General features: G+C 33.5%; 1 non-coding gene across 1 annotated transcript; it reads left to right on the top strand.

The window, feature by feature from the left end:
- The first annotated feature begins 11,853 nt into the window (after positions 1 to 11,853).
- On the top strand, positions 11,854 to 11,985 carry LOC126007840 (small nucleolar RNA SNORA51). Its single transcript, XR_007495319.1, has one exon. It is a non-coding gene; the product is annotated as a small nucleolar RNA SNORA51 (small nucleolar RNA).
- Positions 11,986 to 12,383: the final 398 nt, after the last annotated feature.

Raw genomic sequence — 12,383 nt, 5'->3', positions numbered from 1 at the left:
AATTTTCAGACACAAAAGAGAAAAGAGCTGGAAGTTCCAGCTCACCTCAGGAAGCTCACCACAAATAGTGATGAGTTTAGTTAGGGAAATAACTACATTTTGAACTGTCCTAATAACGAGAATGTATGAGGAAAATGGAGAGCCTGTCTAGAGTACAGGCGGGGGTCGGGTGGGGAGGAGGGAGACTTGGGACATTGGTGATGGGAATGTTGCACTGGTGATGGGTGGTGTTCTTTACATGACTGAAACCCAAACACAATCATGTATGTAATTAAGGTGTTTAAATAAATTAAAAAAAAAAAACAGAAAAAATGTAAAAGCCAAAGGGCTTTTACTCTACACAAAATTTAAAAACATTCATTAAAGAAAGTAGCATCTGAAAGGGCCTACAAAAGTATTTGATTTTGGGGCTGGAGCAATAGCACAGCAGTATTTGCCTTGCACCCAGCTGCCCAAGACGGACCTGGGTTTGATCTCCGGTGTCCCATATGGTTCCCCAAGCCAGAAGCGATTTCTGAGTTCATAGCCAGAAATAGCTCCTGAATGTCACAGGGTGTGCCCCCCCAAGAGAAAAGTATTTTATTTTAAGAATCACCATTTATCTAATCTTCCTATGAAAAAACTTACAAGCCACTATTGGTAGGAAGGTAAATTTGTGCTTTTCTTTGTACAACAGAATGGAGATTTCATAAAAATAAAAGAGTGATAGTATAACATGTATAGAATAGCATGTAGGGCATTTGCCTTGAATGTAGTCAACCTTGGTTTAACCCCCAACATCCCATGTGGTCCCCTGAACACTTCCAGAAATAATACCTAAATGTAGAGCCAGGAATAACCCCAGAGCATCATCAGGTGTGAGCCCAAGATAGAGAAATAAGTAAATAAACAAAGTTGATACTATTTGATTGAGTAATCCCCATAACTAGGTCTTCATCTGAAATATGAAAGCATGTGCATAGTAGTACGATTTATAACAGCCAAGATATGGAATCAACCCATATGCCCCTCAACAGAGGGTTAAATAAAAATGTTGTGGAGTACACATGCATGTTCTCAATATATAATCAACTGAACACAATGAGGAGATAGTTGGAGAAAGAGGAAGAGGTGGAAAAGGAGCAGGAGGAGGAGGAAGAGAAGAACCTAAAATGATTATACAAAATTAAAGAAAGAGGGAAAAACTATTATATAATTGCATATAATAGCAAAGCAAATTAATTGCCAAAAGCACCAAATCTCTCTCCATGAAAGTAACTATGGTTATTTCTAGGAGGAAAGAGAAGTGGAATGGGAAGAACAAATTAAAAGGCCTTTTTGGTGGAGGGATAGTATTAGAACTATGGTAGTGGTGAAGCGTGTCTCATGCACATATAGAATCAGAAACTACACCTCTTAAATTTATTGCATTGCATAGAATTTTATACAAAATTCTATTACCAATACTTAAAAATATCTAGAAATAAAGTGAAATAACCCTCCCTGCCTCCACAAATATCAACTTAAAAGGGAACACACAAAAACAGACCCACATTTCCACATCAAGTGCGATGTAAAAATATTTTCAAGATGTGTTCACTTAAAACATATATAGTTGGGCCAGAGCCATAGTACAGTGGTAGGGCGTTTGCTTTGCACCGGGTGCCTAGGATGGGCCTCGGTTTGATCCCTGGTGTCCCATATGGTCCCCTAAGCCAGAAGAGATTTCTGAGCTCACAGCCAGGAGTAATCCCTGAGCAAAACCAAAAAAAAAAGTGTGTGTGTATATATATAATGCATATATATGTATATATACATTATATACATATACATATATATACAAATATACATACATATACATATATAGATGTATGTATATAGTCATGAAAATCAGCATTAATTCAATAAAATATAAACTTCTGCACCTTCATTAAAATATTTTTTTAAGATAAGAAGCAGAATCAAGTATGAAGTATTTTTTAGAAACAGAAGGTTCAGCACCTTATTTCCAGGCTAACTGGGAGTTATTTAGTGATGATTTTTATCCTTTTTAAATTTGGCTGTATAGTGCTCACTTCAGCAGCATGTATATTAAATATAGTTCATGGAATAACTATTTTAGGATATAGTGCGATATGATGAGATTTTTCAGGCAGACAGAAGATTTTCATTAAAAGAAGAGTGTTCTTAATGGTTGGCATTGTTTCCTATCTGTACAAAAAATGGTAGAAAAAGTATATACTCTACTTGTAACCCTTGGAGAGTATGTTAAAGGGCCAGGTGGTGATTTCTAGCCAGAAGGTCAGAGTGTAGGGGAACATGTGTAAATCCGATGTTTATTAGATCCATAAATATAGTTCTTACTACACTGAGTGCCTGTAATTTCTAAGAACCCAGCCCTCAGACCTGGAGTTACCTCCCCGCGGGCTGCTGGAATTCCTAATCACTGCAGTCTGCTGAAACAGGAGTTCAGTTACCAAATATAGTTGAGTGTAGCAAAAGGACAGAAGCTGGCCTTAGGCCACAGTCGCCTCAGAGTGACCACTGACCAAACAGTCTTTAATGAATTAGCAAGACCAACCTCTGCTGTCCCCTGCCCCCCAAGATAGGAGAAATGTTCTTCTGAAATCCACAACCTGTGCAGTCTTCAGCGGAACCAAGGACTAAAAAGGTCAGTAAAATTTATCTTCATATACTATCAAAGTAACTCTGAAAACGCTCTGAAAACTACTCAAATTGATAATAGTATTTGCCTGAGGTTGAAAAACCATTTAGAAATCATATTGTTTGTTTGTATATTTTGTTTGGAAAGGGGAAGAAATGGGAATGTTGTCTTTCAAAAAATAAATGGCACATATAATTTACGTGCAAGCTTTATTTTCACCCATGTTATCAGCTAACAGTATTTTGCACCATAATCTTGAGCAGACTAAACTTGTGTTTAATTCAATTTCAAAAGGATTAGATATTCATTATGGCTTCCACATTTGTCTAGATCTATTATTATGTGTTATGTTTCATAGATAATAAAGCAATTCATTTGAACTTTACTCCAGCCTAAGTTAAATATGAATAATTTAAATATGTAATTGAGATTTTAATAACATTTTAAATTTCCATGCTTTCAAGGAATTTAAAAACATTTTTAAATAGTAAAATCAGACATTTAAATTATATCTATACATAAAGTTTATATATGGTTAAATGATAATGATATACTTTAAAAATTGCAGTATGGTTTTATAACATTAAGTTCCTTATGAAATGGCCTTGAATCTAATATAGGAGGATACACAATGCTTTCAGTCTCATGTTACATTTTATATGTGCTAAAAAATACTAATTGCCTTGTAATTAGAATAATGTGGCTGTGTACAAAACTCACTACCTGATAACATAGCATTCCAAATCAATTCATATACATATACATATGAGTTCATATATGTAGAAGTTGAACCAAATGCACAATAAAAAACACAATGTTTTTTTTCTCAAAGAATGCTCACCCCAATTACTTATATTTTTAAAATCAGAGTCTATTTGATAAATCATTGCTAAGTGTAGATGTCTAAGAAATTTATCTGGCCAATAAGTACTCCATAAATCTGTGATTATATATTCCTAAAATATATTTATCGTCTCTCATTCTAGTCTTTAATTTGGACCAAAACCTAAGAATTCTATATCAATTCTCAGTGTGAACTTTAAGAATAAGGTGTTATACAACATACTTCCCAATAATAAGGACCTAGATTACATCAGATAATGATAATAATTTTGTAAGTTTATCACATTTTTTAAATGTAGAGGAAACTGGTTTCAAAATAAAACTGATATATTTGTAAAGAGATATCAACTGAAATTCAACAAGAGTCTCCACTTTATTAATAAAATGTGTATCATGACAGTTATATTGAGTCAGAGAAGAATGCCTGTCTCAAATACAGGCAAGGGATGGGGGAGGAAGGAATTGGGGGCTATTGATTGTGGGAAGGTTGCACTAATGGGGGGGGTGTTCCTTATTTTTTTTTTTGCTTTTTGGGCCACACCCGGTGGTTTACTCCTGGCTATGTGTTCAGAATTCGCTCCTGACTTGGGGGATTATATGGGATGCTGGGGGATCGAACCGTCTTCTGTCATAGGTCAGCTGCATGCAAGGCAAATGTCGTACCAATTTGCCACTGCTCCAGTCCCTATTTTTTGGGGGGGTGTCTTTTTTTTTATAACTGAAACCCAACTACAAACATGTTTGTAATCGTGGAGCTTAAATAAAGATATTATTAAAAAATAATGAAATAAAAACATGTGTGCCACATACTGAGATTTCTGGGGTCAACTCAGAAATGTAAATAATCTATAATTAGGAGTTTCTTCTGGTTAAATTTTAACAAAGAAAAAAAAGAGACTAATCAAACAGTTCTGTCAATATTTCATAATTGTTAAATTATATTAGAGAATCAGAAACAAATGTGACAACTCAGTCTTTCATTTGGAAGTGAGGAATAAAACCCCAAATAAGGATAATAGTAGTAACTGATAATGTGGAATTTGAAATCTAAATATTTGCAATTGACTCATTAAGATGAATGAAGAGGATACGAAGAGAAAACATGGAGTTACTTTCAAAGACTTAGTAAAGCACTTCAGATGACCATTCCATTAATGTTATGTAAAACGCTTTATGTGACATCAAGTGAATTATTATAATTTATCTCTGAAGCTTAAATAATACATACTATTAGATATTTAAATCTATTAACAAATATGACATATCTCCCTGTAATAAAATGTAAAGATAGGAAGAGAAGGAGCTGGGGTTAGAAAAAGGAAAGAATGAAGGGAGGATTAAAATAATTTCTAAAGACAATTCAGATGGTAAAAACTTTACTTAATCCTTCATGGATATTTTTACCAAAAAAAAAAAATCTGCAAATTTAAGCTGAAGGCATAAAGTTTTGTAGAAAAATGATTAAGAAAGAGTTTGTCAGCTTAAGTAGCCGGAAGTAAGAGAAATCCAGTGTTTCTAGTCAAGGGGAGGATTCTAATGGGGACAGGAAAGTCATCAAAGTTTTGAAAGGTTTGGTTTGTTAATATGACTCTGAGGATGGAATGGTTCCATCTGGAGTAAAAACAGTTATTCCAACAATTATTGGTTTCTATTATTATTCTTATTTAGGGTTTTATTCCTCACTTTCTTGACCCTTTTGCTCATTCTAGAAGTCTGAGTAAAAACAAACTCTGGTTCTGAGACACAATTAAAGGTTAAAGAATTTTCCTTTACATGTACTCAACCCCCACTCAATCCAGTTACCAACTGGATTCCCTTCAGTTCTATCTACCAGGAGTGATCCTGATCCCAGAGCTGAGAAATTCTGCCCAGTGTAATCCCAGACCCCTCTACAACAAAACAGTGGTATTTGTAGTTCTCAATCAAGGTTTTTTTGGTCTCTGTGGACTATTCATTAGGCTTCTATTCATAGGCAATTACGTTCTTTGTTCTCTTTGAAATTCCAGTGGGAGACTATCTGCAGGGTGGTTAATGGCTACCCACAAACATTTGAAATTTAAAAATAGGGGCCACTCCCATGGACACTTAAAACTTTTGAGAGATGACAGTATATTGGGATTCAGTGAAGTCAGTGCCTTTTATAAAAATTATTTTGTTTATTTTTAGAAACCTGTACCAGTGGATAAAATGAATACTTTAGCTCCTTAGGAGAAAACCAACACACATGTATAGAAGCTATAGAGGTCTACTATACAAAAAGATTTTATAATTATCTAATATCTAATAAGATTTGGTCAATTCCAGTCCTCTAATCTCCATTATTTTACCAAAAATTTTATGTATGAGAACTTAATTATAGAATATTCTATAATTAGTGACATATAAATTCATATATTTATAGATGTATAAATTATATAAAAACTTTATTTTATTATATATCATATGATAGTAATATATAATTATAATAATATTTAAGCCCAACACAATGAAAGAAAGTAGGTTAGCAGTAAAACAGTGATCAACTTAATTAAATAAAGCAGAAAATGACCCCAAGAGGAGTTTACCTCTTTAAGACAGTGAACTGTTTAGGTTTTTCAAGTAGTTGCATGGAAATTTTTCTCCTGCAAGCATCTAACAAATTGATGCAATGCAAAGTGGGGACAGGTTTTGTGATGAGCAAAAAGAACTAGGTGACCATGAGCAGAGCTCTCTTCAGAGCAGAAAGGCAGTTCAGATAAAGGATTCAGAAACTCCACACTGAAGTGATGCCAATGGAGTCTCAATAAAGCAGAAATAACCTTGTTGAGGTACTAGAGCCTTACATTTTCATTTTTAAGTTTTCTGTAATGACGATATTCTAAATTCTTCGTCAGCATGTCAACTGAACCAAATATCCTATTCTATATATTATTTGGGAAACCCTTTATTTGAATGAAAAATCTTCTAATTTTAATATTGCCTCTAGTTGACATGTTGTTCTCTCTCTGTTCTCTTTGTTCTCTCTCTCTCTCTCTCTCTCTCTGTTCTCTCTGTTTTCTCATCTCTCTATTTCAAAAAGCTTCTTTTTTAAAAAGTAATTTTTATTTTGACCAAAAGTGAAAAACAAATCTTTCGCAGTAATATTTGAGGTACATAGTGACAATTGATCAGTGCCATTGGAACCACCAGGGTTGTCCTCCCTCCACCCCTTTTCCCAGCATGTGTCCGATATCTCCCTCCTTGCCCCCCCCCCCCCCCCCCAGAGTGCTAGTGTAACTGTTTCCCTCTGTGTATAGCTTGTTGTAGATAGAGTGTCGATTCTGTTGTTGTTGACTTTGGGTTTGGTGTTTAAGTCTGATCATTTTTTTATTTCCACTCAGTTTCTGGATTGTAGTTCTTAAACATAAATAAGCAAATAAGCCAGAAGGTGGCGCTTGCGATCTTTGAAACTTGAGAATATTTTCTTGAGAAGACTTGGAGCTTACTTAAGGGTGATGGGCATACTATGGGGTTCATGTTTGTGTAGATGTTTTAGTGTCCCTCATGGCAAACAAATTTTCTTGAAGCTGGTGAGTAGGTCTAGTATTAATCTAACCTATTCTGTGACCAGTCTATCCTAGCACAGGACTCTGAGTTAGCTATAAGACGAACTCTTGAAAGCTTTAAAAATATAGAATTGCAGGGGCTGCACTGGCAGTATATACCAGAGAATAGAGCATGTGCATTTCAGGAAGCCAACCCAGATTCAATCCCCATATCCCTATATATATGATACCCTGAACTTACCAGGAGTGATCTCTTAGAGAGCCAGGAGTAAGCCCTCTGCATCACTGGGGGTGGAGGGGGAGAGAGAGAGAGAGGGAGAGAGAGAGAGAGAGAGAGAGAGAGAGAGAGAGAGAGAGAGAGAGAGAGAGAGAGAGAGAGAGAGAGAGAGAGAGAGAGATTGATGAGATATTGTTGTTTTGACTTTGGCTTCTGAAAGTGCTGTTAGCTATCAATTTTTTATTTCTATCAGATTTATTTATAGTTCAGGCACCTAATAGCTTATAATAGCTCTCCTTGTGACTAAGTGGTTTAGAGTTTTGATTGTCTAACCAGTGAGAATTTCTTGTCAATTTATTTCCCTGAATTTCCAGATGGATCATGCTGCAGACTTCCCTGGAGGTTTTGGATTCCCAACAGCTGTTATTATTGCATGCTCTTAACCTAACTACCCTGAATCCAGAATCTAACTTGCCTGGATGCCCGAACCTGGAGGCTTTCTGAGAAATATATGTATTTATAAAACATATAGTAATAGTGTATGAAGAAGCTAATAATATATAATTATTATTATATTCTAACTATATAAGAAACAGTGCCCTATATTGATATGTATTTGATATATACAGCATATTATTTAGTAATTTATAATACATATATTTAATATATAATATAATAATATAATATATAGGATCATATAATATAAAACATCATACATATGCACATTATATACATATATAATCTTATATGTAGAATTACATATACAATGTGCTACATGTCATTTTTAATTATATGTATAGATTTTACAAATGCCATATGATATACTAATAATAATCTATAATATTCAATATAGTATATAACATTAAACATAGTATATGTAAGTTATGTGTCTAACTAATATATGTAATAACATCATATGTTATATGTGTTCTTTATATACTTTGATACACATCATATATTGCTGTATGCTGAAATATATTTGTGCCATGTATTATATGAATGATTTTATTTAGCCATATAACTTATATATATTTACTTTATATGGTTTTATATGTATTTTAAAATATATATTCCAGAAAGTTTCCAAGACTTGTTAAAGTTTCCAGAAAGATTCTAGGACCCTGGAGAGGTAATAGACATAATTTATAGGTATAAAATCCATAATAACGCTAATAAAGTATTGAGAGCCAGTCTTGCAAGAGAAAGAAAGAATAGGAATCAAATAAAGTTCTCAGTTGATCTGACATTTACAGACTGGCTGTCTGGATTCTATATTTCTGGTTAGAGAATACATTACCTGAAGGCCACATCACCTAAGTTTAGGTTCACCAATGAAGTTCCCTATGTAGGAACATTTTCATCTTGGGCCTAGAAAGTTCTTTCAACAGAAGAAATTTAATATAAATTGCCTTATTCTAAAACAAGAAAAAATTTAAAACCTTTTCAACTTTGTTTCTTATATTTTATTTTTAAATATTTTAGACTTGATTCCTCATATTAATAATATGAAATTTTCAAGTAAATTTTTAATAGAAAATAGAATGGAGCAAAGAAATGAGAGAGGGTTTACTTCTTGATCTGCTCTCAGGGATCACTACTGACTTGGAGTGGGGTGGGAGACCTTGTGAGGTTCTAGAAATCTAATCCATATTGATTGCATGCAAAGCAAGCACTCAATGCACTGTACCTATTGCTCTGGTCCCAAAACGAAAATCATTTATTTCTAAATTTATCAATAATTTTAACTTTGTCTAAAAGAAGTAAAATAATAAAAGATTTCCAAATGCCTGACACTCCAATCTGACCACCAAGAAAATCAACATTAATTTGAGCCTATTCAACCTTTTTTCCCATATTAAGTACTAACTTTGGGTGCATATAAAAATGCCTTTTGAAATCAACTTACTTGTGTCCAGATCACCACAATGTCTGGTTTTTGAGATATCAAGTAGTATTGAGGAAACCTTGGTGTCTGTCAACATTTTTCTAACATCAAACACATTTTCTTTCAACATTATAGTATTTTTCAAATGTTCTTTTAAACCTAAACTAATTGAAAAATGTCTCCCTTATATTAATTATTAAATATCATAATCTACCCAAATGGGAAAAGAACATTTCACAGTGAAATGTAGGTTTCAACTTTAATCCACTTTATCCTGAAGGCTTGACTTGGATCAAATAATTAGATATTATGTTAAACTTTGTGAAATAAAAGTAAACATAATGCTTATCCGATTATTTATGTTGAGAATTTAATGGTTCATAATATTAAAGCACACAGTCACAAACCAAAACTTTTCGTGTTCGTTAGTCGTCAGTAAAAAGGCTAGCTGATATTTTTTGGCATAGGATTATTTTTTCTATTGGACTCCATCATTTTTAATTTGTTATATAATTTCTGTGCTGTATCATTCCCACATAAGTCCAAGTAAGGAAGGTGTTGCATTTCTACAGTCTGTACCTGAGCTTTTCCTCATTCAGAGAGAATCCCACAAGAATTTTTATATCTGATGATTATTTATTTCAGACAATTATGCCTCAAAGTCAGCAACTCAAAGCAAAGATATTACTTATCATGTCTAAAGTTTTACTCTATCTTTGTATTGCTCTATAATCATATATGTACAGTAAGCCATATATATTTCTGTGTATTACATACCAAGAACTCACTAATAATTATATTTTTAATAGTAGAAATGCCAGGAAAATCTAAAACAAAATGCTTGTAAGAATGTATGACACTCACATCAAATGTAAAATATTCCACGGTCTGCATGTTGTTTGTAGTGGAACACAAGCCCAAAAGAATTTGCATTTTGCTAATGTAGAGAGAAGTTGTGAACCATAAAATAAGTAATATAGTATTTCATAAGAATATAAAAAATATAACAAAGATCTCAAAATATAATGGCATATAAATTTATATTTAAAAACAATGTATGTTGGATTAAGCCTGATGTTGATAAATCACCTACAGAAGTTCAGGTGAAAAAGAACCTATAATGCTAATCCTATAAAGCAAACTTCCTCATCCACCATCTTTGCTTTGTCAAAGATTGAAAGGTAAGCATCATGTGTAAATGTTAATACTCTCCTGGAAGAATTTGCCTTCCAAGCACTAGAAGAGTTGTGTTCATCTCTGGTACAGTTTGAGACAATTTAAAGCACCATTGGCCTGAATGTGTCCTACTATTCCTGTCCTCACCCTCCATTTATGGGTACTTCTTTCTAAACAGCCCTGGTCTACAGCCACCTGTGTAAGCTTACACACATGTACTTCATTTAAATTTATTTCACTTTTACCCTAATAATTTATAAGACAAGTGAGGCTTTGTATAATTAAAGCACTATATAAATTGCTTCTAATCAACTGAAAGTCTTTAAAATCAGAACAAGTTTAAGAAATTCAGAACTTGAACATTTCTAAGATCGTGAAATAGCACATCAGGGCATTTGCCTTGCACATGGCTGGGCTTGATATGGGTTTGATCCCATATGGTCCCCCAACCCTGCCAGAAGTGATTCTGAGTGCAGAGCCTAGAGTAACTCCTGAGCATCACTGGGAGTGGCCCAGTAACAAGAACAAAAAACAAACAAAAAAAGAACTTGAAATTGCTTAGCTTTTCATGCTTACCTTTTTTCCTCTTAAGTGTTATCTTCTTAGTTTAAAGAATTTCATCTTCCTCTCAACTTTGTTCCCCAGCCCATAAAAGAACACATTATAGACAAACTATAGATACTAAAAGGAGTAAAACAGAGAAGATCATTCTCTTTATGGAGATTGACTAAAAGCATTATGGATTCAAAATTTTACTTTGTTCTTAATAGTATTGCTGTTAAGGAATTAGGATTACAGAATTCTTTTTTATTATTTTTGTTTTTGTTGGGAGGGACACATCTGGCAGTGGTCAGAGTTATTTCTGGCCAAGCATGCAGGAATCACTCCTGACTGTGCCAGGGTGACTATATAAGATTCTGGGGATCAAATCTTTGTTGACTATGTACAAGGCAATTGTCCTGCCTGCTGCATTATCTCTCTGGTCGTATGGGTTATGAATAATTATTGTGGAACAGTAAAAATGCCATAAAATAAGATGACATCATTATTACTTTAAATCTGAGCTTTTCTCATGACATACTGTTATTGAGGCAAATGAGAATCAAATTACTAACATACTTATAGGTAGGCCTTTTTAAGTGTGCTTTCTGACCTCTAATGCTTTGTATTCATAAGCCAAATGCATTTAAAGTACATTTTAGTTGTATTTGTTAACAATAACAATAATAACAACTCTAGACAGGCTTTCTACTTCCCTCATTCAGTCACATTTTATGATACTTCTCAGTGTAATTATTTCTGTGACTGCAGGAAACAGTAGAAAGCCTGTCTAGAGTACCAGCCGGTGTGGGGTGGGGAGGAAGGACACTTGGGATATATATATATTTTTTTTTGATTTATATATATATATGTATATATATATAAAATAAAAAAAGAAAAGATAAGGCTTCCCAATTCTTACCATGTATATATATTTATATATGTATATATATAAATATATATGTATATATAAATATATATGTATATATAAATATATATATAAAATAAAAAAAAGAAAAGATAAGGCTTCCCAATTCTTGCCACAGGCTGTGTTCTTTACACTGCTGTATAGAAAGAGGAGGTACAGTAAATGTACCCCATATACACCTCAACCCAGGCCTTTTGCCTGGTCTGTATTGTGAATTGGGGGATAAAAAAAAAACAATAATAACAACAATAACAATTAGCTCTCAGAAATGATTTATAGCAAGTTGTCACTTAACACTGTCAATAGGTTCTCGAAACCTTTAAGTGTAAGGAAACCTGATCCAGGAAGAACACATTTTATTTAACATCTTTGATTATAACACTGATGAAAAACACTATCTTGGCCAATATTGAATGAAATAATCTTATCTAAACACTGATTTTTTTTCTTATCAAAGAAGAACTCCAGTGTTCAGTCATAATTTAAAAAAAGAAAAAAAATCATAGAACATGAAAAACTCTTGTTTGTTTTTGTTTTTTGTTTATTATCCCAGAGAAATGTGTCTGGGGTCATGGTTCTGAAAGCTAGGGGAGAAAAGAGAATGGGACAGATCCCATCTTAGACTG

This window comes from Suncus etruscus, chromosome 4 (assembly GCF_024139225.1).
Source record: "Suncus etruscus isolate mSunEtr1 chromosome 4, mSunEtr1.pri.cur, whole genome shotgun sequence".
Taxonomy (NCBI): Eukaryota; Metazoa; Chordata; class Mammalia; order Eulipotyphla; family Soricidae; genus Suncus; species Suncus etruscus.
This window is presented reverse-complemented; position numbering and strand designations above follow the sequence as displayed.